Source organism: Aphidius gifuensis, linkage group LG3 (genome assembly GCF_014905175.1).
Source record: "Aphidius gifuensis isolate YNYX2018 linkage group LG3, ASM1490517v1, whole genome shotgun sequence".
Taxonomy (NCBI): Eukaryota; Metazoa; Arthropoda; class Insecta; order Hymenoptera; family Braconidae; genus Aphidius; species Aphidius gifuensis.
The window spans coordinates 4,247,665-4,253,877 of NC_057790.1; positions in this window are offsets into that span (position 1 = coordinate 4,247,665).

Consider the following 6,213-nt stretch of genomic DNA (forward strand, 5'->3'; position numbering starts at 1 on the left):
CTTTGTATCATTATTGTCGAAAAAAAAAATAAAATAAAAAAAAATAACCAGCAGAATGACTCTGTGCCGGCGTAAGATTTTTTAAGAGGCCCCCTGGGAATTACGTTACATTTTAAGAAACACAGAAGAAATAACGTCAAAGGAAAACCATATATACCTTCTGGCCTTCCTTTTTTAGAGCTCGTTTTCAAATTATTCGCGCCACTAAATCCCTAGACTTTTTTTTTTTTTTCTACTTAATTTATGAATATTATTTTTTTGTTGGCTTACATTTTTATGGACTATGTAATTTTTCTATGTGATTGTATTTTTATTGAATAATATTAATTGACTTGTAAGAGAAAATTTAAATGTTTTAATTTTTTTTTTGTTCGGAGCATTTAAAATGTTGTCTTATGTTCACAAGTGTTTCTATATTTATACAAAGTTGGACTTAAAAAATTGATACTGTCAATACCATAAAGCTGATGGAATTAACAATTTGTTTTGTTTTTTTATTCTCCCTTGAATAATTCAGCTACTTGTAGCAAATTTTTGGACAAGACTATTTTTATTTTTCTGGTTTTTTTTTTGTTTATTTTAGCTCATCAATTAATAATATTAATTTATGAATTTTTAATACTTTTTATTAACAAATATATTTACTTGACTAGTTCAATGATCAAACCGTCTTTCAGCACACTCTTCCAATACCAATCAAATTATTATATTGATTTAAAAAAAAAAATACTCAAAAATTGTAACAGTATTCGCAACACTCATCAAATATACCACTGACGTATGAAATAATGAAAAAATATTTCTCAAATAATTCATAGAATTTTGTATATTTATAATTTATTTTAGTGTAAAAATGGCCATCACGTCGATTATTTTGAATGAGACTGTGAGTCAGGTGTCGCCTTGTACAAATAGCTATCACGTGGGAGGTCCACTTACAATCGACCCCCGCTGATCTTTGAATCGTTTTTTTTCTTCACATTTTATATATTTATTTTATTTATTTATTTTTTTTTTTTTTCAAAACATCTTTCTCTGATGTTGCGCGTTGAATGATACTCATTCGTAGATGACTATTGATACATTTTTTCTTTTCTATTTTCCCATTTTGACAGACTATATATATATATATATATGCGGACCTTGTGATCCCTCTATTTGACTCACTAAGTACTTGTGTTGTTCCTTGACGGCTGCTATACTATATATGCTAGCTGGTGGTCATTCAATTCAATCCAATTATTTCCTTGAAGGCTATATTGGTGGACCCAATTGAAACACGAATACACACGTAGATGGTAAATGGACTGATGATGGTGAATTTTACCAATAATCATTATGATAATTAGTTGTTGATTATATATATATATACTTATTAACAATTATTCATAATTTATTAGATCGTTGAATTTCTCTTTGCACCTTGTTGTGAAGTTCTCTTTGTAATTTTACTTTGATGTCAATCCGCTAAGAATTTTTATTCTTTTTCTATGTTCAAAGTTTTTTACTCGAGTTTCTTGCATGTAAAAGTTGAAGCATCACCATTGCGTATAGTTGTAAATCTTCAACGCAAAGTTAAATTAATTTTTCATTTTTTTTTTTAAATATTTTGTTACTCCATATATCAAATATAAAAGTTGTTAATTTTTGTTTTGTTTTTATTATATAAAAATTATTCTATTAATATTTAAATTTTATCAAGTTATTTATGTATTTATTAAGTTTTTGATACTTATTTTTGATCATCAAATTTATATAATCTTTTATTCCAACGTATATATTTATTATTATTTTCAAACTTTTTATAAAGAATATTAAATAATGGAAAAAAAAAAATTGTTTATTCTATTTTTATGAGTTCAAAGGGGATTGAGACTGCCATCGTTGTTATAATAAGGGTGTGAAAATTCCAATGAATTTCCCTTGTCACTCTGGCTTCTCTTTACTACTTGTCGAAAGAAAATCGTCTCATTCACGCCACAAGTTTCTTCGACAATAATAATAATATCAATAAAAAAAAGCTCTGGATATACGTGGCAGTAAATTATCTCGGTATTTTCTCTATTTATTATTGACGTATCGATGAAATTCTCCGTCTCTTTTTCATCATCATCCGTCAATAAATTTTTCAATTAAATTTTCGAGCCAAAATAATTAATAGATTAAATATAAAAAAAAACAACTACTTGCTCTGATTTTTAAATCACTTTAAATGACAAAAAAAAAATGTTCATAATTTAACAAAATTACATCATAAATATATCAAAAAAAAAATTAACTTCTTGGAATAATATTATTTCGTATTTTTTAATCACGTAAAATAAAACCATCAATAATATATTATGACATATCCATGAAAAATATAATTCGCACAAACACACGTATATATATAACTTTTTTTTTTCTCTTAATCTTTCGTCTTCTTCATCGATTCAATGCTCATTCGATTAATTTTACGATAACCGTATTACGGAGAAAAGATGTTTTAAACGTAAATGGAAATAATAAAATTGAAAAAAAAAAAAAAAATTGGTCCCTTGGATGGATCACTGGGCTCACGTTAATTAAGTTTTTTTTACCAAAGGCGCCTGCGACTTGTTGTCTCTTTTTCTCTCAGACATTTAAAGTCTTGGCGGTCGATTATTACAGGATACATCTTCCTATACAGTACACTCCACCCCCTTTTTTCAACCGCATTCTTCTTTTCTCCCTTTTTTTATTTTTTATTATTATTATATCCATCCAATGCTATTGCTGTTGCCGTCGCCAAAGACGCGCTTAATCTACGTGCCGATCTTATCGCCTCGCGAAAACAACAGGTGCACGAAATCGTATCCGTTGACTGTCGCGCCTTGCAGACAGACTAGTCTGTCTCATCACAATTTTTTTTTTTTATATTTTTTTTCTCTTGATATGAAATTGAAGGGAGTGAAAGTGTCATCTATTGTTTGTTTGATTCATCTTATTTATATATTTTAATTTTTTTTCTTCATTCACCCTTATACCTCTCGCACATCAATCAAACTAAAAATAATGTAAACGCAAAATGTTGATTTGTTTTGCATATACAGATTATAACTTGAATACATATATATATTATTCATTTTTTTTTCTCCTTAAAATTAAGATAAAAATTCAAATGATTTATGACAGTTTTGCATCGTTTAATACTGTATATAGAATATGGGTAAAAAAAAAAAAAAAAGTTGAGAGCAAAAAAGTGACACTTAAACAGGCCGGTTAATTTATTTATGACCCAGTTTAAATTCATTAGCATATACCCCGTAACATGTATTTTTTTTTTATCTTAAATTTTTTTTTCTGGCGGCTTCTGACTCGATTATACACACACGCACACACAATTGTTTATGAAGTTAAGGCATATTACCTGACATTAAATTATCATCTTTGGTGTCTACACCTCAAAACAGGAGTATATAAACAAGTAAATAAATTGTTATTTAATATAAAAATAATAAATACAACAAGTGTGCAATTATGTATACATATATTAATTTTAATTCAACTTGTCTTTCTTAATAAAAGAAATATTTGAATTGTAATTATTATACAGATAGAACAATTTTTTGTCAGCAAAACAACACCAAACGTGAGTATTATTGATGACGAGCCGAGGCAAAATTCAAAAGGAAAGCCAAGCTCAACAAGAAGAACTGGATAGTTGCGTACATTTGGACATATCGATACGTCCGGAATTTATCAAGGAATGCTTTTCGGCGTTGACATCCGGGCGCCTCAAAGTATAGCGTCCATGACTGTTTTTTTTTTTTTTTTTTTAACATTTATACTGGTTACACACAAAAATGGTTGTACAATAAATGCATATATAAATATAATACAACAACAACAACAACAACAACAACAAAAGTTTTTTATTGTCATTCTTGTGCGCAGGTTAAGGTTTTATTGCAAATATTTTGTGAACAAAGTTGTTGATCTCAGTGAATAAAATTATAAGAAAATAAAAATAATAAAAAATTTGGACAAAAGCGTGCCGACCAACAGAGTGCGTATAATAATTATATTTATATATGGTAGAACGCCGACAATCATTTCCATATAGTTTTTAAATTCTGATAAAAATTATACACGCATACATGGTGATCATTGCTTTTCTTAAATATATTTTTTTCCATCATCGAAATTGTTGTTATTTTTTATATATATATTTTTTTTTCTTGATTCATCTTTAGTATGTATTTATATATGGCTTCTTTGTGCATGCGAGAAAAAGGGAAACACAGTAGCACGAAGCACTGCTGTCTTATCGTCGGACATCCACTAAACCCTGGCTATTTGTATATAACAGCCCGGGCCTTTATAATTAGCCGATAAGGCGGTTCGTTAAAACATGAAAGGATACGACCGTGCGGTGTCCATTTGGCTCTTTTTTTTTTTTCTTTATTATTATGTTTTTTTTTTTTTTTCCTTTTTTCATTGGATACGTTACGAAGATTCGTAAGAAAAAAATGAAAATTGACAAAGAAAAAAGATTTATAAAAAAAAAAAAAAAAACGATTTATATCAGTGCCATTGGATGAGTGTTGCGACTACTGTTACAATTTTTATGTATTTTTTTTATCTTTTAAAAATGTTTTTACTTTATTTTATCAGATTTTTTTTTTTTTTTTAAATCAATATAATTTGATTGGTATTGGAAGAGTGTGCTGAAAGACAGTCTGATGATCAGACAAGTCAAGTGAATATATTTTTTAATAAAAAGTATTAAAATTTTATAAATTAATGTTATTAATTTTATATATATTAATTGATGAGCTACACGATGCAAATAAACTACAAATTTGCTACATATAGCTGAATTATTCAAGGGAAAATAAAAAAAACAAAAACTGCAAATTGTTAATTCCATCAGCTTTATGTTGTTGAAAGTGTCAATTTTTTTGTTTATGTTTCATTAAATGCACCGTAATCTCAATTGAGAGAGTTACAGATTAGTCAAAGTTTGCATAAACAACCTCAAGATCGTCTCAAAGTATATATAGCTTGTCTTTATCAAACAGGAAATTCTTGGCATATCTTAGATATTACCATTCTTTCACCCATCAGCCACATCAAAAATTATAATTTATGATGTATATTTTTTTTATTTTCTATAAATTCATTTATTTATTTATTCAAAAGATAAAAAATTTTGATAATGTATTGTATTTGAGGTTATTTGTGTGCGGTTGATTTAACGATCTGTTTTGATGTGTAGTGATCGCTTCAAAAAAAATAAATAAATAAAATATATAAGCACTCACACACACACCGTCACAAGTTTTGAATGTTTTATTAATTCTTATAGTCGTTGTGTGTATATATAAACATTTTAAAATTTGATTTTTGACTATATCTTGAAGAGTGCGCACTGTATATAAGTTGCCGCCAACTCTTATACTATGGCGAGACCGCGGCACAAGAGGATGCACCCTGCTGCGTCAGTCTGGAACTCTTGGGTGATCACCTAACAAGCTGAGTGAGTTCCGATACCATCGTGTCTTGTGTCTTACCTTTACTTTGCATACACCGCCGCAACTTAATCTATATATATATATATATATTTACCATTCACTGTATTATTGTGACTCACATGATTTTTTTTATATGAAAAATCACATTCTCAATGTGAATGGTATACAAAAACCTCCTACGCGTCGAATTCTTTCATCTACATGTCGCTCATCCTCGCGGTTATTTGCTCTTTCATATTTAATATATATTTTTTTTTTTTTAATCTTTGACTTGTATCACAATGGATATTTAAAAAATTTTCTGAACCCAAAAATAACTTGTCGTCGTTTTTATTTTTTTATTTTTTTGTCTGGCAGAAGAATATAATAAATTCGTTGCGCGTAGCCCAGAAGGAAATTGGTGAACGAAGCATGAAAACGTAACGAATAAATAATGTATTATATATATACCGCAGGTTATTGTAGATTCATTTTTAAAGAAATCGCATTATAATTCTCGTATACATATATATATAAAATTGATGAGATTTTATTATTATTTTTTTCGAAGAAAGATCAAAAATTATATAGAAATTTTTAACAATCAGAGGTGAAACTAAATTTATATATAATTCAAAAATAGTTGTGGAATTATTTTTAAAAGAAATACATTGGGTGCATTGTTTTCATAGTGGATTTAAGATTAGGGTTCGAAATAAATATGTAAGAATGAGTGAGA